The sequence below is a fragment of the Oncorhynchus gorbuscha genome, linkage group LG01 (genome assembly GCF_021184085.1).
Source record: "Oncorhynchus gorbuscha isolate QuinsamMale2020 ecotype Even-year linkage group LG01, OgorEven_v1.0, whole genome shotgun sequence".
In the NCBI taxonomy this organism is placed as follows: Eukaryota; Metazoa; Chordata; class Actinopteri; order Salmoniformes; family Salmonidae; genus Oncorhynchus; species Oncorhynchus gorbuscha.
Window position 1 is genome coordinate 81,483,730 of NC_060173.1, and position 21,461 is coordinate 81,505,190.

A 21,461-nucleotide genomic window follows, 5' to 3' on the forward strand; every position below is an offset into this window, starting at 1 on the left:
ATACATTAATGCAGTATTTACACCTCTTAACACACCATTTTCAATGACACTAATTCTTTTGATTTAATATTCATTGTTACACGTGTGTGTGTGTGTGTGTCCTTGAGCGCATCTGCGTTTGCGCTGTTGGTTTGTCTTTCCTACAGATAAATCATGTACATCCGAAGAGCAGGAAAAACACGCAGTACACTTCTTGAGGCATCGTGAGGCATGGCTTGAGACTGATTTAATATCTTATCAAGTCTTCCATGACACTGAGCACGCTCTGCACCTCCATCTGGGAACACAATGCTCTTCACAGTGAAGAAGAGACACACAAATGACTCTGAAAATGATTGATGACTCATAATCAAGGGTCACATGGTCTGAGATTCACAAGTCAAGCTTCTATTAAACACGTGTTCTGTACTGTTACGTTTAGCGGAAGTTCATGTGGAGCATAAGAAAGTCCCCTTAGCATCATATGATAGTGAACTCTGTGCACCAGTGATGTCGGCTCATTTGCCAAGCCTGCTCTTCATGTAGAATTCCTATGAGAAAGATGTGGACCACACAGAGAGCTTGTAGTAATTATGAATTCGTTCCAAACAGATGTGTGGTGTAAGCTTTGATAACAATAACACATCAACTAAATAATGTGTTGTTCTAAGCAAAGCTCTGATATGAATAATAACAAAGGAAAATATATGGTATTTTCTTGAAATCTTTGGACACAGCATGGTGTGTTTGCTGAATTGTTCACACGTACAATTGGCAAAACAGCGTGTAAACTGATTGACATCTCAGAGGGCATAGGTAAGCGGATTCTCTGACTGAGGAGTGCAAATTTTGCACAGTTTGTTACCCAACGCAGTCAGAAAAGGTGACTCAGCCCACATAAAGCAACTCCAACGTTTTTGGCACTGGCTTCCTCTCTGAAAATATAAACTTTTATGTCTCACTGTGAAATAGGAAGAGCTGCCAGTGGGGGTATGAACAAACAAGGCCTATAGGTTTATCCCCCAGTGTCTAGCCTCAGGGAACAACATAGTACAATGCACTCATATAACCCTCCCTTAGGGACCTACTGGATGGCTGGACTTCAGCTCTCAACACGAAGGTAAGTACCTCTATGAGGACTATGTACGAGGACTATTTTAGTCTGTTAAATAAATGAACACTGCCAGGTTAACATGTTCCTGTGAGGATGGAGAGAGATTGTGACTATTGTACACCACGGCCTACTTAAACTGTGGAAGATGACTAGTTATGATATACAATAGCGCCCTCTGCTGATATATTTGTTTTATTGAATTAAAAAGGTCATTACAGGTAGCCTGGCTGACTCGACTGCTAGGGAGAGCTGTGACACACTGGTCTGGACAGGAGTCCCTTTGTTGGTGCAACATTTGTGCAAAAATGTATTTTAGCTTTGATAGTTTTTTTCCTGTGGGGTTGAGACCTCATTGTTTGGATTTGAAAATCCAGCAGTTGTATTGGAAAGGGCAGCGCTCAGGGTCTGTGTGTGTTTGAGTGAGAAAGACACAGTAGAGAGCCCATCATTAAAAAACCACAGTGCCCTTCATTATCGACACATCATGCCTACAGCATCAAGGAGCCTTTCCAGACTCTGAAGTCGAAAGACTTTGAGCGGGTGTAAGCCAGATGACATTATAGGGTCATTGTCAGGGGCGGACTGGGACCAGAAATCTTCTCTGGCAGTTCTAACACACCCATTTTTGTTTTATAATGGCCCCCATTTTTAGCCAGATAATGATAATTTGGCTTAAAGCTAGAATCCTTAATTGAAACAATAACAAAGCGTTCAACTCTGTTTTGGTAAAAAGCTGAGGGATGAGCCAGGAGATCATAGACAGAGATTTGGATGCAAGGACTGGCCATCCAGTTGAACTAAACACATGAGGCATTTAGAAGTTATATTATTTAAAAATCCATGGGTATATATCATTAATTTATTAGTCCAAAAATTGATGTAGTAATTAAGGATTCTAGCTTTAAAAAAAATCAAAGTTAGACAGGCCCACTGGGCTAAAAATGGACAAGCCCATCTGTTATTTTTCCGAAATGACAGATGGCCAGTCCGCTCCTGGTCATTGTACATACAGAGACAGACAGACGGACGGACGGACGGACAGACGGACAGACAGACAGAATATCAACATACAATGTGTCACTAAATAATAGTGACACATTGTGAAAGGGTTCTAGGCTGAAAGTAAATTGATGTCGCTAACATTTTAGTCAGTATGAGTGACAATTGTGTCAAATAATCTGATTTAATTGGTCATCCAGATTTATATCAGCAGATTTATATCAGGAAAACAATCCAGAGTACATGTGGTTCCAAGTTTAACCACAGTGTGGCAGTGTTAAACCCTCAAAAAAGGCTATTCTCAGGTTGGTATTGTCTGTGTGGCGCTTCACAGGTAAAGAAACAACACTTGTGGCTTGAGAAGTCCGAGTATTAGTTATTTGATATTTGTTGACAAAAACATGTAACAAAACGCCTGTTATTTTTTTCTCCCTTAAAAAAATACTTGTTTTCTGTTCGGTTCACCTCTTACTCAGCTCGTTATTGATGTGTAAAGTCATAACATGTTTGCTAAAGTCAATTGCTGTATAGTGTCTGCATGTGCAGAGATAACAGTAGAGCTTCCTTTCACCTTAATTGAAAACTATGCTCACCTTATCTCTGTTTCACATGCTGACAATACTCTCATGCCCAATAACAACATTTTGTCTTTGGTAGAGAGATGAAAAACGTACCAAAAATAAATACCTTTCGTACATTATTCAGTTGTATACAGTTCAAAGGATACCCATTAATCTAACAATAAATACATACCTCATTGCAACTCCCCTCCAAGTCTCCGACCACTACCTTGTATCCTTTTCCCTCTCGCTCTCATCCAACACTTCCCACACTGCCCCTACTCGGATGGTATCGCGCCGTCCCAACCTTCGCTCTCTCTCCCCCGCTACTCTCTCCTCTTCCATCCTATCATCTCTTCCCTCTGCTCAAACCTTCTCCAACCTATCTCCTGATTCTGCCTCCTCAACCCTCCTCTCCTCCCTTTCTGCATCCTTTGACTCTCTATGTCCCCTATCTTCCAGGCCGGCTCGGTCCTCCCCTCCCGCTCCGTGGCTTGACGACTCATTGCGAGCTCACAGAACAGGGCTCCGGGCAGCCGAGCGGAAATGGAGGAAAACTCGCCTCCCTGCGGACCTGGCATCCTTTCACTCCCTCCTCTCTACATTTTCCTCCTCTGTCTCTGCTGCTAAAGCCACTTTCTACCACTCTAAATTCCAAGCATCTGCCTCTAACCCTAGGAAGCTCTTTGCCACCTTCTCCTCCCTCCTGAATCCTCCTCCCCTCCCCCCTCCTCCCTCTCTGCAGATGACTTCGTCAACCATTTTGAAAAGAAGGTCGACGACATCCGATCCTCGTTTGCTAAGTCAAACGACACCGCTGGTTCTGCTCACAGTGCCCTACCCTGTGCTCTGACCTCTTTCTCCCCTCTCTCTCCAGATGAAATCTCGCGTCTTGTGACGGCCGGCCGCCCAACAACCTGCCCGCTTGACCCTATCCCCTCCTCTCTTCTCCAGACCATTTCCGGAGACCTTCTCCCTTACCTCACCTCGCTCATCAACTTATCCCTGACCGCTGGCTACGTCCCTTCCGTCTTCAAGAGAGCGAGAGTTGCACCCCTTCTGAAAAAACCTACACTCGATCCCTCCGATGTCAACAACTACAGACCAGTATCCCTTCTTTCTTTTCTCTCCAAAACTCTTGAACGTGCCGTCCTTGGTCAGCTCTCCCGCTATCTCTCTCAGAATGACCTTCTTGATCCAAATCAGTCAGGTTTCAAGACTAGTCATTCAACTGAGACTGCTCTTCTCTGTATCACGGAGGCGCTCCGCACCGCTAAAGCTAACTCTCTCTCCTCTGCTCTCATCCTTCTAGACCTATCGGCTGCCTTCGATACTGTGAACCATCAGATCCTCCTCTCCACCCTCTCTGAGTTGGGCATCTCCGGCGTGGCCCACGCTTGGATTGCGTCCTACCTGACAGGTCGCTCCTACCAGGTGGCGTGGCGAGAATCTGTCTCCTCACCATGCGCTCTCACCACTGGTGTCCCCCAGGGCTCTGTTCTAGGCCCTCTCCTATTCTCGCTATACACCAAGTCACTTGGCTCTGTCATAACCTCACATGGTCTCTCCTATCATTGCTATGCAGACGACACACAATTAATCTTCTCTTTTCCCCCTTCTGATGACCAGGTGGCGAATCGCATCTCTGCATGTCTGGCAGACATATCAGTGTGGATGACGGATCACCACCTCAAGCTGAACTTCGGCAAGACGGAGCTGCTCTTCCTCCCGGGGAAGGACTGCCCGTTCCATGATCTTGCCATCACGGTTGACAACTCCATTGTGTCCTCCTCCCAGAGCGCTAAGAACCTTGGCGTGATCCTGGACAACACCCTGTCGTTCTCAACTAACATCAAGGCGGTGGCCCGTTCCTGTAGGTTCATGCTCTACAACATCCGCAGAGTACGACCCTGCCTCACACAGGAAGCGGCACAGGTCCTAATCCAGGCACTTGTCATCTCCCGTCTGGATTACTGCAACTCGCTGTTGGCTGGGCTCCCTGCCTGTGCCATTAAACCCCTACAACTCATCCAGAACGCCGCAGCCCGTCTGGTGTTCAACCTTCCCAAGTTCTCTCACGTCACCCCGCTCCTCCACTCTCTCCACTGGCTTCCAGTTGAAGCTCGCATCCGCTACAAGACCATGGTGCTTGCCTACGGAGCTGTGAGGGGAACGGCACCTCAGTACCTCCAGGCTCTGATCAGGCCCTACACCCAAATAAGGGCACTGCGTTCATCCACCTCTGGCCTGCTCGCCTCCCTACCACTGAGGAAGTACAGTTCCCGCTCAGCCCAGTCAAAACTGTTCGCTGCTCTGGCTCCCCAATGGTGGAACAAACTCCCTCACGACGCCAGGACAGCGGAATCAATCACCACCTTCCGGAGACACCTGAAACCCCACCTCTTTAAGGAATACCTAGGATAGGATAAAGTAATCCTTCTCACCCCCCTTAAAATATGTAGATGCACTATTGTAAAGTGGCTGTTCCACTGGATGTCATAAGGTGAATGCACCAATTTGTAAGTCGCTCTGGATAAGAGCGTCTGCTAAATGACTTAAATGTAAATGTAAATGTAATAAAAAATGTTGCAGTTGGAGAATGTGTGTTTTGCATACTCTGTATCTCCTAGCCATTTCAAATATCTATGTTGTAAAATAGTTGCTATTGAGCACAATATTGGGAGTTGGGAAATGTAAATTACAGAAAGCTGAGAGCAGCTGTGTTTCCCCACAATTGCATTTAGACATTTTATACAATCCGAACACATTTCTTCTCTCCTGGAACACAGATGGGCGAGGGGAAGTGATAGTAGCTTGCCCATGAGGTTAATGCACTTTATTGTTTGACCAAATTGTGGTTTCAGTTGGCCAAAAGACAGGACGTGACCAATGTAGAATGTACAGCTCGCACCGATGCGACCAATTTAAAAGGTAACTCGCACAGCCAAGTCAAAGGGTCGCAAAATGTGACTGGATGGTTACAGTCTGGAGCCCTGGATCAGACTATCAATTGTCAATTACGGATACAATTACGAATACAATAAGTAGGCTATGGCCAGATAGGCACACCCCCCTAGGCTACTCCCACCCCTCACCGGTGTCGATTACACTGGGATCATTCACATACACTACATACACCCACCCACATAAAACACACACACAGACCAACACAACACAAACACACCTACCGGTGGAGGCTGCTGGGGTAATGGAAGCCATGTTTTTGATGTATTTGATACCAATCCACTTATTCCGCTCCAGCCATTACCAAGAGCCCATCCTCCCCAATTAAGATGCCACCAACCTTCTGTGACACAAATCAAATCAAAGTGAATTTGTCACGTGTGCCGAATACAACAGGTGTAGGTAGACCTTACAGTGAAATGCTCACTTACAGGCTCTAACCAATAGTGCAAAAAAAGGTATTAGGTGAACAATAGGTAGGTAAAGAAATAAAACAACAGTAAAAAGACAGGCTATATACACTAGCGAGGCTATAAAAGCAGCGAGGCTACATACAGACACTGGTTAGTCAGGCTGATTGAGGTAGTATGTAGATGTAGATATGGTTAAAGTGACTATGCATATATGATGAACAGAGAGTAGCAGTAGCATAAAAGAGGGGTTGGAGGGTGGTGGGACACAATGCAGATAGCCCGGTTAGCCAATGTGCGGGAGCACTGGTTGGTCGGCCCAATTGAGGTAGTATGTACATGAATGTATAGTTAAAGTGACTGCATATATGATAAACAGAGAGTAGCAGCAGCATTACACACACGCACGCACGCACACTCACACACACACTTTTACACTCATCATTTGCTGCTGCTACTCTGTTCTCTATTTTACTGTTATTATTATCTATCCTTATGCCTAGTCACATTACACTGCCTTTATGTACATATCTACCTCAAATACCTTGATCTGGTACTGGTACTCCCTGTATATAGCTTCATTCTTGTGTATTTGATTTTATTCTTCCTATATTCAAATTTTTCTATTTTTAAATCCTGCGTTGTTGGGAAGGGCTCGAATGCAAGCATTTTACGGTAAAGTCTACACCAATTGCGACTCCTGAGTGGCGCAGTGGTCTAAGGCACTGCATCTCAGTGCTTGAGGCGTCACTACAGACACCCTGGTTTGACTCCAGGCTGTATCACAACCGCCCATGATTGGGAGTCCCATAGGGCGGCACACAATTGGCCCAGCGTCGTCTGGGTTTGGCCAGGATAGGCCGTCATTATAAATAAGAATTTGTTCTTAACCGACTTGCCTCGTTAAATAAAGGTTAAATTGAAAAAATGTATTTGGTGCATGTGACAAATTTGATTTGATAAGGGGTGTACGGGCAAATAAGGGACAGTTTTCTTTTACAGGTTACAAAGTAAATTCTGTCAGAAGAAGGTAATACAGGCAATTAGCATAGCAACTGTGACAATCTTTATGCTTCTGTCTGCTGTTAGTAGAGTTGGTGCATAGAGTATCAGTCAGTGGAGGCTACTGATGGGAGGACGGCTCATAATAATGGCTGAAACGGCAAGAATGGAAGGGCATCAAACACCTTTAAAACGTGTTTGATACCCTTCCACCCAACTCCACTCCAGCCATTACCACGAGTCCATCCTGCCCAATTAAGGTGCCACCGACCTCCTGTGATATCAGCACCACCCACTGTGGTGGCACCGTGTACTACACTGGTGTAGATGACAACTGTGGCTCCTGGAGGAGCAGGTCACAACAAAATCTGAGGAGTGAGGTGGCTAGAGGATGGCTAAACTGATGTGACACCAGTGTGCTGCGAGACTAGCTTTCTTTAGCAGTGTCTCTTTAATTCCAGAGAGCTCTGGATGGAGGCATTGGGGACCGCACACAACAGGCCGGTGATTACAGCCCCGGCGTTCAAACGCAGGTGTCTATGATGTTGCCATGGCAACACGGTAACACACATCACTTTTATGACAGCGTTTGCTCTCCATCTGAACCTGAGGACTTCACAATATCATAATTTAATAAGAGCACTATTATGAAGCTCTATTAGAGGTTCAGACCATGCCGTATAGTTTTTTGTTGTTTACCAGTTCCGGTTCGATCATATTTCATTTAATCTTAGACAGAGACCAATTTATCTTGTTGGTTTTTGTTACTTGCTTGGTTTATCCAGAAAAGTTTATCCACTGTGTGTGCATGTGTGCGTATGTGTATGTATGTGTGTGTGTGTGTATATGTATATATAGATGTGTGTGTGTGTGTGTGTGTGTTCACGTGCGTGCCTGTGTATTTGGTGCAGCTTGGTGTTATGTTCTCGTTACGCTCCAGTGATACTCAGTCAACTGACCGTCTCCTCACCTCCTCTCCTTTCCTCCCACGTGGATTTTGTTATAAAACAGGGTGGAAATCAGGCTGAGCCGACATAAACAGAATAGATATTTATTTCACGTTTATCAGACCATTCACCATCCAAGCAGTTATGGAGTTGCTTTCATTTTCACATCATAGATGTTCAGCCTGAGGCATTTCCCAGAGTAATATGTGATGGCAGACAGGACTCAGACAGTTGTACATCACCAATACTGTTATGTGTGTTCTCCACATAAAACCAAAGGAACTAAGGCATTTTTTGAGGTAGTATTTCACTAATCCCATTAACATGGGTTCTGGCTGCCATGCACAATGACACATCCAATATTTAAATTAAATATGTATGTATGCATGAAAGTATGTTCATGTAGAGCTACAGTTCTCACTATGTAACAGTCTCGATGAAAAGCAGAAAGTGAGTCTGTACTGCATGTTTAATTTTAAATTCAAAGGATAAGGGGATAATTACTTGCCATCAGAGTGTGTGAAAGAGGAGATAAGGATCGCCAAAAATAGATGATGAAGAATTGTCTCTGTGTTACATCCTAGTGGGGTGAGAATGGGAATGAAAACAGTTTGAGAACATTATTCACTGGCAAATAAGACTCCAAATATATTTGCAACTCTCCGACTGTTACTGCCTTGTACAGTTTGTGTTAGTTTAGAAATGGAAGGCCTGCAAACGTCAAGTATTCTATGAGATAATGAAGGATCTGATGGGAAATGACAATGTTGCGGTTAAAGACGCAAGAGCAAACTACTTCTCTACCCTGATCTCTGAGAACTCCCACAACTTAAATTGTGTTTAAGACAATTGACCGTGTTCTTGGTCCCCCCCCCCCCCGACGCCCCCCAACAGTGATACTCTCGCATCCCCTGATCTCTGTGAACAGATTTTACGGTTCTTTACAGAGAAGAATATTTTAGATCCCAAATTGACAGTAACCGACAACATACCAGCATTCCTGATCAGGAGACACTTGAGGCAACTTCTCTGAGACTGTCAACTACTTCCTTTTCCTCATTTGAGCAAATATCCTTTGAGTCCCTCCTTGATACTGTAGCTCACATGAAGACCTCCTCCTGCTCCTTGGACATGATCCCTACTAGACTACTAAAAGAGGTTATGCCTACTGTTTGCCCCAACATGCTGTCTATTGTAAATAGCTCCCTGACCTCTGGCTCCTTTCCAGCTTTTTAAAACCGCTCTGGTCCAACCTCCCCTTAAAAACCCCAGTCTAGACCCCTCCTCACTGAGTAATTATAGATCTATCTCTTTTAGAAAAAGTTGTTGGTGGATTGAGTATGAACAACTTATTTGAACAGTTCCAGTTGGGCTTCCACTCACTTCACAGCATGGAATCTGCTTGATTGAAAGTCAGTCATGACAATTGTGTTGGCTGCTGATGCTGGTTAATGCTATACTCTAGTTATTTTGATCCCAGTGCCACATTTGATACTATTGATTATATCTTCCTTGTTGACCAGCTGGAGAGGTGGGTGGAAACTCTGTCGTTGCCCTCGACTAGTTCAGGTCATATCTACGTGGCACATGTTTCTCAGTGAGCGTGTGTGGTTTGGTATCGTCCCCAACACCTAATCACTATGGTGTCCCTCAGGGATCAATTCTGGGCCCCATCCTTTTCCCCTGTATATGCTTCCTCTTGGCGACATCATCCATAATCATAACATTCCGTTTCACTGCAACGTGGATGACACACAGCTTTATTTACCAATCAGACCAAATGACCAAGCTAGCCTAGCTACCCATCACAAGTGCCTTGCTGACATCAACTTTTGGATGTCTGACAATTTTCTCCAGCTCAATGATAAGAAATCAGAGGTTGTATTATTTGGTCGCCACCTTGCTAGAACCCAGACTGTAAATAACCCTGGTCATTTGTCCACCAATGTAAGGCCCATGGCCAAAAACCTTGAGGTCTTCTTTGACTCTGACCTAAACCTTAAACTGCATGTAAAGAAGGTTGTCCTGTCCTGCTGTTATCATCTAAGAAATATAGCTAAAGTCATGTATTTTATTTCAGTCACTGGTCTGGAGAAAGTTATACACGCTTTATTTCCTGTAACTCTTTGTTTCAGTCAAAAATAACTCCATCATCTACAGTCAGTTCAAAATGCTGTAGCTCAGCTTTTAACAGGCACTAGAAAATGTAACCATATCACACCTGTTTTAGCTTCTCTACACTGGCCACCAGTCACTTTTAGAATAGATTTTAGTCACATTTAAGGCTAGGCTTGGTTTAGCCCCATCCTATATCTCCGATATTTTATCCTCCTACGAGTCAGGATGCAGCCTGAGATCCTCTGGCAGGGCAATGTTGACCATTCCAAAGTCTAGTTTGAAAACGAAAGGAGACCGGGCATTTTTCCATTAGGGAAAATGTTCCATTCCAAAGCCCCTAGACTTTGGAACGGTCTTCCAGAGGAAATCAGGCTTGCAGATTCAGTGTCTCTTTTAAAATCCCTGCCAAAGACACTTTTATATAAAGAGGCTTTTAATGCATGATTTCAATGTATGACTTTAATTAGCTATGTTGTTTCATTCTCCTTTCTTCTGTATTTGTTAGTACTTTTATTGTATTTTATTGTATTATTTTATAATGTGAAACGCTTTGTTACTTGTATTGAATGGGGTTTTTGTATTGTGGTGTGTTTTGTCTTGGGGTTTTGGTGTGTATATATTGGGATTGTAGCTAGTGGGGTGATCTAGCAAAGTCTATGGCTGTCTGGAGTGGTTCTCAATCAGAGGCAGGTGTTTATCGTTGTCTCTGATTGGGAACCACGCATCAGGCCTACAGTGCGCCTCGCCTCCCCAGCACTGTCGGAGTCTCCTGCCTGCTCAGCGCAGCCAGAGCCTTTCTCCTCTCCTGCGCTGCCGGAGTCTCCCGCCTGTTCAGCGCAGCCAGAGCCTTCTTCCTCTACAGCGCTGCTGGAGTCTCCTGTCTGTTCAGCGCAGCCGGAGCTGTCAGCCTGTATGGAGCAGCCAGAGCTGCCAGTCTACATGGAGCAGCCAGAGCTGTCAGTCTGCATGGAGCAGCCAGAACTGTCAGTCTGCAAGGAGCTGCCAGTCTGCAAGGTGCTGCCAGCCTGCATGGAGCAGCCAGAGCTGCCAGCCTGCATGGAGCAGTCAGAGCTGTCAGTCTGCATGGAGCAGTCAGAGCTGTCAGTCTGCATGGAGCAGCCAGAACTGTCAGTCTGCAAGGAGCTGCCAGTCTGCAAGGTGCTGCCAGCCTGCATGGAGCAGCCAGAGCTGCCAGCCTGCATGGAGCAGTCAGAGCTGTCAGTCTGCATGGAGCAGTCAGAGCTGTCAGTCTGCATGGAGCAGTCAGAGCTATCAGTCTGCATGGAGCAGCCAGAGCTGCCAGTCTGCAAGGAGCTGTCAGTCTGCAAGGAGCTGCCAGTCTGCAAGGATCTGTCAGTCTGCAAGGAGCCGCCAGTCTGCCCAGCGCCGCCAGTGCCGCCAGTCTGCCCAGCGCTGCCAGTCTGCCCAGCGCCGCCAGTGCCGCCAGTCTGCCCAGCGCCGCCAGTCTGCCCAGCGTTGCCAGTCTGTCAGGATCAGTTAGATCCGCCAGTCAGCCAGGATCCGCCAGTCTGCCAGGATCCACCAGTCAGCCAGAATCAGCCAGAGGTGCCAGTCGGCTAGGATCCGCCAGTCGGCTAGGATCCGCCAGTCGGCCAGGATCCGCCAGTCGGCCAGGATCCGCCAGTCAGCCAGGATCTGCCAGTCAGCCAGGATCTGCCAGATCAGGTAGTCATCCAGGATCCGCCAGTCAGCCAGGATCTGCCAGTCAGCCAGGATCTGCCGGAACCACCAGCCAGCCAGGATCTGGTAGATCCATCAACCTGCCTGAGCTTCCTCTCACTCCCGAGCTTCCTCTCACTCCCGAGCTTCCTCTCACTCCCGAGCTTCCTCTCACTCCCGAGCTTCCTCTCACTCCCGAGCTTCCTCTCACTCCCGAGCTTTCTCTCACTCCCGAGCTTTCTCTCACTCCCGAGCTTTCTCTCACTCCCGAGCTTCCCCTCAGTCCCGAGCTGCCTCAGTCCCGAGCTGTCCTTCAGTCCCGATCTGCTCCTCAGTCCAGTGGGGTTCTGGGTGAGGACTACAGACGCCCACCCGGACCCTCCCTATTGTTTTGAGGTGCGTTCAGGAGTCTGCACCTTAGAGGGGGGGGGGGGGGGGTTCTGTCACGCCCTGGTCAAAGTATTTTGTCTTTATCTTTATGTATTGGGTCAGGCCAGGGTGTGGCATGGGGTTTTTGTATTGTGGTGTGTTTTGTCTTGGGGTTTTGGTGTGTATATTTTAGGATTGTAGTTAGTGCGGTGATCTCGCAAAGTCTATGGCTGTCTGGAGTGGTTCTCAATCAGAGGCAGGTGTTTATCGTTGTCTCTGATTGGGAACCATATTTAGGCAGCCATATTCTTTGAGTTTGTCGTGGGTGATTGTCCTTAGTGTCTTTGTTCCTGTCGCTGTGTTAGTTGACAAGTATAGGCTGTTTCGGTTTTCGTTACGTTTATTGTTTTGTAGTGTTTGTGTTATTTCGTGTTTACATTTGTTTGATTAAACATGGATCGCAATCTACACGCTGCGTTTTGGTCCGACTCTCCTTCACCATATGAAAACCGTTACAATAAATATATACAATGTAAGGTACTGTATATATATTTTTCTAAATTATTATTATTATCAGGCGACTCATCTCCACAGTGGTGCTCAATTCTTAGTCCAGTTAACTTGGAAACAGCTGTGGTAAGCATGGCTGATAGTACCTCTTTGAGTGATTAAATTGCAATCGATTTCTGTCAAATGTCAGAAAAAGCAAGGGTCCAGTGCCATTTAATCCGTGTCAGATGAAAGCTGAAGGTAAGGGGGCTCTGTTATCACTCATGTGTCACCCCAGCTGGAGAGTGACAGAGTGGTGCCATGGGTTTAATTGCCGTTAACACTTCTAGTGGGGACCTGCTGCCGGAGTCTCAAAGGCACTGGCCAGTCAACGGGAGTGAGTTGAGAGGGAGGGCAGTGTTTAATTTGGGATTGAGGGAAAGCAGCCATGTTTATTTGCTGCATTCAAAGGAAATAAAGGGTAACGTTCAGAGAGGCTGAAATATGTTTGAACTCCGCACGGGTAAAAGTAAGACTATTCTGGAGTAAAGGCAAAAACTTTTAAAATCACCTAAAAGTAGCAGCAATATGAAGTACTGCTTTAGCTGAATGAGTCATACGATGAGAATGTATGGGCATGAGTGCCATTCAATTACAGTGATGGATGTCAGAATGTCCTAGCATTTTTTTCCAGGTGGAAAAAATCAGCAGCAGATATTTCTGAAATCTTATCCAACAGAGTTTGTAACTATTTGCAACTATTTCTGGTGTATGTATTGCGATGTATTACTCAATAGATGTACAATGTAAGGTACTGGATATTTATTTGTATATTTATTTATGTGTTTTTATTTCACAATATATTTGACATATGAGATCAGATTGCTGGTTTGGGTGGTGAGTTTAAAAAAAAGTATATATATTTATACAGTACCAGTCAAACAATCACCCGACCTCAACCCAATTGAGATGGTTTGGGATTATTTTTTCTCCCCACCTTTATTTAACCAGGTAGGCCAGTTGAGAACCAGTTCTCATTTACAACTGCGACCTGGCCAAGATAAAGCAAAGCAGTGCGACAAAAACAACAACACAGAGTTACACATGGGATAAACAAACATACAGTCAATAACACAATAGAAAAACACATGTACAGTGTGTGCAAATGCACTAAGATTAGGGAACTAAGGCAATAAATAGGCCATAGAGGCAAAATAATTACAATTTACATTGGACCACAGAGTGAAGGAAAAGCAGTCAACAAGTGCTCAGCATATGTGGGAACTCCTTCAAGATAGTTGGAAATCCATTCCTCATGACGCTGGTTGAGAGAATACGAAGAGTGTGCAAAGCTGTCATTAAGGCAAAGGGTGGCTGCTTTAAAGAATCTAAAATCTAAAATAAATGTTAATTTGTTTAAACACTTCTTTGGTTACTATATGATTCCATAGTTTTGATGTCTTCACTATTGTTCTATAATGTAGAAAATAGGAAAAATAAAGAAAAGCCCTGAATGAGTAGGAGTGTCTAAACTTTTGACTGGTACTGTATATACAGTGCATTCGGAAAGAATTCAGACCATGTCACTTTTTTACACATTTTGCTACGAAACAGCTTTATTCTAAAATTGATTAAATAAAAACGATCCCTCATCAATCTACACACAATACCCCATAATGAGAAAGCAAAAACAGTTTTTTAGAAATTTTAGCAATTTTATTTAAAACACCCCAGAAATACCTAATTTATATAAGTATTCAGACCCTTTGTTATTTGAGTGGAAATTGAGCTCCGGTGCATCCTGCTTCCATTGATCATCCTTTTTTTATTTTTTTATATGTTTATATTTTATTTTTTACTTCCGGCGCCGACTGAGATGGCCGCCTCGCTTCGCGTTCCTAGGAAACTATGCAGTTTTTTGTTTTTTTACGTGTTATTTCTTACATTAGTACCCCAGGTCATCTTAGGTTTCATTACATACAGTCGAGAAGAACTACTGAATATAAGATCAGCGTCAACTCACCATCAGTACGACCAAGAATATGTTTTCCGCGACGCGGATCCTGTGTTCTGCCTTACAAACAGGACAACGGAATGGATCGCATGCAGCGACCCAAGGAAACGACTCCGAAAAAGAGGGAAACGCGGCGGTGTTCTGGTCAGACTCCGAAAAAGGGCACATCGCGCACCACTTCCCAGTATTCTTCTTGCCAATGTCCAGTCTCTCGACAACAAGGTTGATGAAATCCGAGCAAGGGTGGCATTCCAGAGGGACATCAGAGATTGCAACGTTCTCTGCTTTACGGAAACATGGCTTACCGGGAAAACACTATCCAGGGCGGTGCAGCCAACGGGTTTCTCCACGCATCGCGCCGACAGAAACAAACATCTATCTGGTAAGAAGAGTGGCGGGGGCGTATGCCTCATGAATAACGGGACATGGTGTGATGAAGGAAACATACAGGAACTCAAATCCTTCTGTTCACCTGATTTAGAATTCCTCACAATCAAATGTAGACCGCATTATCTTCCAAGAGAATTCTCTTCGATTATAATCACAGCCGTATATATCCCCCCCCCAAGCAGACACATCGATGGCTCTGAACGAACTTTATTTAACTCTTTGCAAACTGGAAAACATTTATCCGGAGGCTGCATTCATTGTAGCTGGGGATTTTAACAAAGCCAATCTGAAAACAAGACTCCCTAAATTTTATCAGCATATGATTGCGCAACCAGGGGTGGTAAAACCTTGGATCATTGTTACTCTAACTTCCGCGACGCATATAAGGCCCTGCCCCGCCCCCTTTCGGAAAAGCTGACCACGACTCCATTTTGCTGATCCCTGCCTACAGACAGAAATTAAAACAAGAGGCTCCCACGCTGAGGTCTGTCCAACGCTGGTCAGACCAAGCTGACTCTACACTCCAAGACTGCTTCCATCACGTGGACTGGGACATGTTTCGTATTGCGTCAGATGGGAATATTGACGAATACGCTGATTCGGTGTGCGAGTTCATTAGAACGTGCGTCGAAGATGTCGTTCCCATAGCAACGATAAAAACATTCCCTAACCAGAAACCGTGGATTGATGGCAGCATTCGCGTGAAACTGAAAGCGCGAACCACTGCTTTTAATCAGGGCAAGGTGTCTGGCAACATGACTGAATACAAACAGTGCAGCTATTCCCTCCGTAAGGCTATCAAACAAGCTAAGCGTCAGTACAGAGACAAAGTGGAATCTCAATTCAATGGCTCAGACACAAGAGGCATGTGGCAGGGTCTACAGTCAATCACGGACTACAAGATGAAATCCAGCCCAGTCACGGACCAGGATGTCTTGCTCCCAGGCAGACTAAATAACTTTTTGCCCGCTTTGAGGACAATACAGTGCCACTGACACGGCCTGCAACGGAAACATGCGGTCTCTCCTTCACTGCAGCCGAGGTGAGTAAGACATTTAAACGTGTTAACCCTCGCAAGGCTGCAGGCCCAGACGGCATCCCCAGCCGCGCCCTCAGAGCATGCGCAGACCAGCTGGCCGGTGTGTTTACGGACATATTCAATCAATCCCTATACCAGTCTGCTGTTCCCACATGCTTCAAGAGGGCCACCATTGTTCCTGTTCCCAAGAAAGCTAAGGTAACTGAGCTAAACGACTACCGCCCCGTAGCACTCACTTCCGTCATCATGAAGTGCTTTGAGAGACTAGTCAAGGACCATATCACCTCCACCCTACCTGACACCCTAGACCCACTCCAATTTGCTTACCGCCCAAATAGGTCCACAGACGATGCAATCTTAACCACACTGCACACTGCCCTAACCCACCTGGACAAGAGGAATACCTATGTGAGAATGCTGTTCATCGACTACAGCTCGGCATTCAACACCATAGTACCCTCCAAGCTCGTCATCAAGCTCGAGACCCTGGGTCTCGACCCGCCCTGTGCAACTGGGTACTGGACTTCCTGACGGGCCGCCCCCAGGTGGTGAGGGTAGGCAACAACATCTCCTCCCCGCTGATCCTCAACACGTGGGCCCCACAAGGGTGCGTTCTGAGCCCTCTCCTGTACTCCCTGTTCACCCACGACTGCGTGGCCACGCACGCCTCCAACTCAATCATCAAGTTTGCGGACGACACAACAGTGGTAGGCTTGATTACCAACAACGACGAGATGGCCTACAGGGAGGAGGTGAGGGCCCTCGGAGTGTGGTGTCAGGAAAATAACCTCACACTCAACGTCAACAAAACTAAGGAGATGATTGTGGACTTCAGGAAACAGCAGAGGGAACACCCCTATCCACATCGATGGAACAGTAGTGGAGAGGGTAGCTAGTTTTAAGTTCCTCGGCATACACATCACAGACAAACTGAATTGGTCCACTCACACTGACAGCGTCGTGAAGAAGGCGCAGCAGAGCCTATTCAACCTCAGGAGGCTGAAGAAATTCGGCTTGTCACCAAAAGCACTCACAAACTTCTACAGATGCACAATCGAGAGCATCCTGGCGGGCTGTATCACCGCCTGGTACGGCAACTGCTCCGCCCTCAACCGTAAGGCTCTCCAGAGGGTAGTGAGGACTGCACAACGCATCACCGGGGGCAAACTACCTGCCCTCCAGGACACCTACACCACCGGTTGTTACAGGAAGGCCATAAAGATCATCAAGGACATCAACCACCCGAACCACTGCCTGTTCACCCCGCTGTCAGTACAGGTGCATCAAAGCTGGGACCGAGAGACTGAAAAACAGCTTCTATCTCAAGGCCATCAGACTGTTAAACAGCCACCACTAACATTGAGTGGCTGCTGCCAACACACTGTCATTGACACTGACCCAACTCCAGCCATTTTAATAATGGGAATTGATGGGAAATGATGTAAATATATCACTAGCCACTTTAAACAATGCTACCTTATATAATGTTACTTACCCTACATTATTCATCTCATATGCATATGTATATACTGTACTCTACATCATCGACTGCATCCTTATGTAACACATGTATCACTAGCCACTTTAACTATGCCACTTTGTTTACTTTGTCTACACACTCATCTCATATGTATATACTGTACTCGATACCATCTACTGTATGCTGCTCTGTACCATCACTCATTCATATATCCTTATGTACATGTTCCTTATCCCCTTACACTGTGTATAAGACAGTAGTTTTGGAATTGTTAGTTAGATTACTTGTTGGTTATCACTGCATTGTCGGAACTAGAAGTACAAGCATTTCGCTACACTCGCATTAACATCTGCTAACCATGTGTATGTGACAAATAAAATTTGATTTGATTTGATTTGATATGTTTCTACAACTTGGAGTTCATATGTGGTAAATTATATTAATTGGACATGATTTGGAATGATTTGACAATGCATGTCAGAGTAAAAACCAAGCCATGAAGTCGAATGAATTGTCCTCTGTAGAGCTCAGAGACAGGATTGTGTTGAGGCACAGATCTGGGAAGGGTGCCAAAACAGTGACCTCCAGTTTGGAACCACCAAGACTCTTCCTAGAGCTGGCCGCACAGCCAAACTGAGCAATCGGGGGAGAAGGGCCTTAGTCTTGGATGTGACCAAGAACCCGATGGTCACTCTAACAGCTCTAGAGTTCCTCTGTGGAGATGGTAGAACCTTCCAGAAGGACAACCATCTCTGCAGCACTCCACCAATCAGGCCTTTATGGTAGTGGCCAGATGGAAGCCACTCCTCAGTAAAATGAACGTGACAGCCCGCTTGGAGTTTGCCAAAATGCACCTAAAGGACTCTCAGACCATGAGAAACAAAATTCTCTGGTCTGATGAAACCAAGATTGAACTCTTTGGCCTGAATGCCAAGTGTCACATCTGGAGGAAACCTGGCACCATCCCTACGGTGAAGTATGGTGTAGGCAGCTTCAAGCTGTGGGGACGTTTTTCAGCGGCAGGGACTGGGAGACTGGTCAGGAATGAGGGAAAGATAAGTGGAGCAAAGTACAGAGAGATCCTTGATGAAAACCTGCTCCAGAGTGCTCAGGACCTCAGACTGGGGCAAAGGTTCACCATCCAACAGGACAACAACCCTAAGCACACAGCCAAGACAACATAGGAGTGGCTTCGGGACTAGTCTCTGAATGTCCTTAAGTGGCCCAGCCAGAGTCCAGACTTGGACGAGTTCTAACATCTCTGGAGAGACCTGAAAATAGCTGTGCAGCAACACTCCCCCTCCAACCTGGCAGAGCTCGAGAGGATCTGCAGAGAAGAATGGGAGAAACCCCCCAAATATAGTAGAGTCATACCCAGGACTGCCAAAGGTGCTTCAACAAAGTACTGAGTAAATGGTCTGAATACTTATGTAAATGTGATATTTCAGTTTTTCATTTTATACATTTGAAAAATTTCTAAAACCCTGTTTTTGCTTTGTTATTTTAGGGTATTGTGTGTAGATTGATGAGAGGGAAAAAAACAATTCAATCAATTTTAGGATAATGCTGTAAAGTAACAAAATGTGCAAAATGTGAAGGGGTCTGACTACTTTCCGAATGAACTGTATGATGTATGAATCCTATGAATTGAAATAACAAAAACTTGATGTGAAAAAAAAGTCCTAGTATTTAGACGTCATAGAAATGTGTGATTAATTTGCCATCTGTGTCTGCGAACACACTGCAGCAGCTAATTTCCCTCTCTGTGGCACTGTCTGGTTTCACATGCATGAGATGATTATTCCTCTGGATTACCCAGGTGACTTTGCAGGGAAAGACAGTCATTAATCAAACCTAGCCTCTGGTCAGAAAATGGCTCCACGGTAAATATCTACAACCCTTTCATTTCGGAGCGAAGATTTCTGGCAAAGCTATGAAGCCCAGTGTCATGAGTGACTGGCTCCACTCCAAAGCCATTAATGATGTGATGATTGAACTCCATTCACAGAATAACTTGGGACACTTCAAATGTCATATCAGGTTTGTCAGAGAATATTATTCTGACAGTTCAAGGTCACATGAATATGGACTTGCCTTTTCAGCCCACCATTAAGGTTCAGATGAATGCCTGTTATGCACATCCCTTTGTCAAAATGGGAGAGGAGAAAAGTGTAGACTTTTTATAGACTTAGTTTGACAGAGCACATCATTGAAAAGTTCCCATAAAAGCGGGAACCTTCCGTCAACGTTAGAACAACACAAAGGCGTACTGTCTTTCTCCTTAATACGCCCGCTATCTTGTTTCCTGTGAGGAAAAGCACCTTTTATCTTACCAGGATAGCACAGTCCTAGTCAAGGAAGCAGCATGTAAACAGGTCCTTCTAGTCAACTTGTGTCAGTCTAGTCTGGCAGCCAAGCTTTGTGCTACACTAAACAGTGTATTGATTTGCTAAACTGTGTATTAGTTCAATGCTCCAGTCTTATTCTTCTGAAATATTTATATATTTTTCTGTCATAACAGACATATGCACCTGATGGGCAAGTCACCAAGGATGGAAGGTTTGTAAAGCCTTCACGCTGTGATAGAGGAACTGTCTTACTGTACTGTAGCCAGTGTTAGTGAAGCTACCAATTACTTCACGTGGGAAGACGCTCAGTTAAACGAAAGCTACCCTTAAGAAGAAATGGGATTACTGAACTAAAGTTACTTTGAAAAAGTTGTTTGTGACAAATTATCATATTTCATTCTGAAATGTCACAGGCCACACATTTCCGAGAACAGATCACTCTGGAGTCAGATGTTAACGGAATGTGTCATTTGGCCTATTAAATACAAAAACGATGTTTCAAGTGAGAATTAGGCAGGTCTGATGCTGGAAAAGAAAGGACACGATTGCCTACTCCTAACACCTACTGCAGCCTACATTCAGATTCTGTCCCACTTCGTCTCTGAAGAGGGGAAGTACAGATGAGGTAGCTCATAAAGGAGCCCATCAGAGGTTGAGCTGAAACTCTCCTGATTCTCAATCCTCTCTTGGTCTGGAACACTTAGTGTTGACTGACAGGTTGGAGCTGTATTTGAACACTTCCCAGAGGAAAAAGCCATCTGTAACACCATTTTAACAAGCACTTAAGAAAGGATGGATGTGGAGTCCCTCCATCTCTGTTGCATTAGACAGAGTCTGTTAATTCACAGGGGTGAGGGTGAAAACTATATGCAGTCAACAGTGTCATGGTCTTCTAAGAGTAAGAGACTTAACACCACTGCTTTTTCAGTTGACTTCCAGTCTGCCATGTCTACTTTCACAATACATTAACACATTGTGAATAAATACTCTCCGGGTCTTAGTGCAATCCTGAGGGTGTACAAAAGTCTCTAGAGTCCACAGTCTCGGAAATATCGCGAAATACAGTAAGTCAGAGTCCAAATAAGTCCTACGATACTGTAGTTGTTCTTGTCGAGCCATATCAGCTAAACGTTTTGTTACTTCAACACTTCAATCATTTTAATGAGAAAGTTCTTACATTTCCACACCCAATTTCCACGTCTTTGTCAGCAAAAACTTGACCTGATGAAAGGAGGACTCGAAAAAGAGAGGCTCTATGGGAAGACTAATGTTGACTGGTGTTTTTAACTTTAGGGGAAAGTACTCTCCCAATATTGTTTATGACATGCTCTCAGAGCTTTTCTTCATCAACAGCTTTCAACCAAGTGGAACCATTCCCCAAAGCATTTGGTGGAGGTAGAAACAGGCTCTTAATCGCTTGTGTGTTATTGAATGATTGAATTAAAAGCTTATGTGCTCAGGGTGAGCATGTCAATTTTTCCCAACTGAATGGTACACTGCTCATTCCTTTCTCATCTGAATAGATCGTTTGTGTATGTAAAATGGTGAAGAATGGGGGT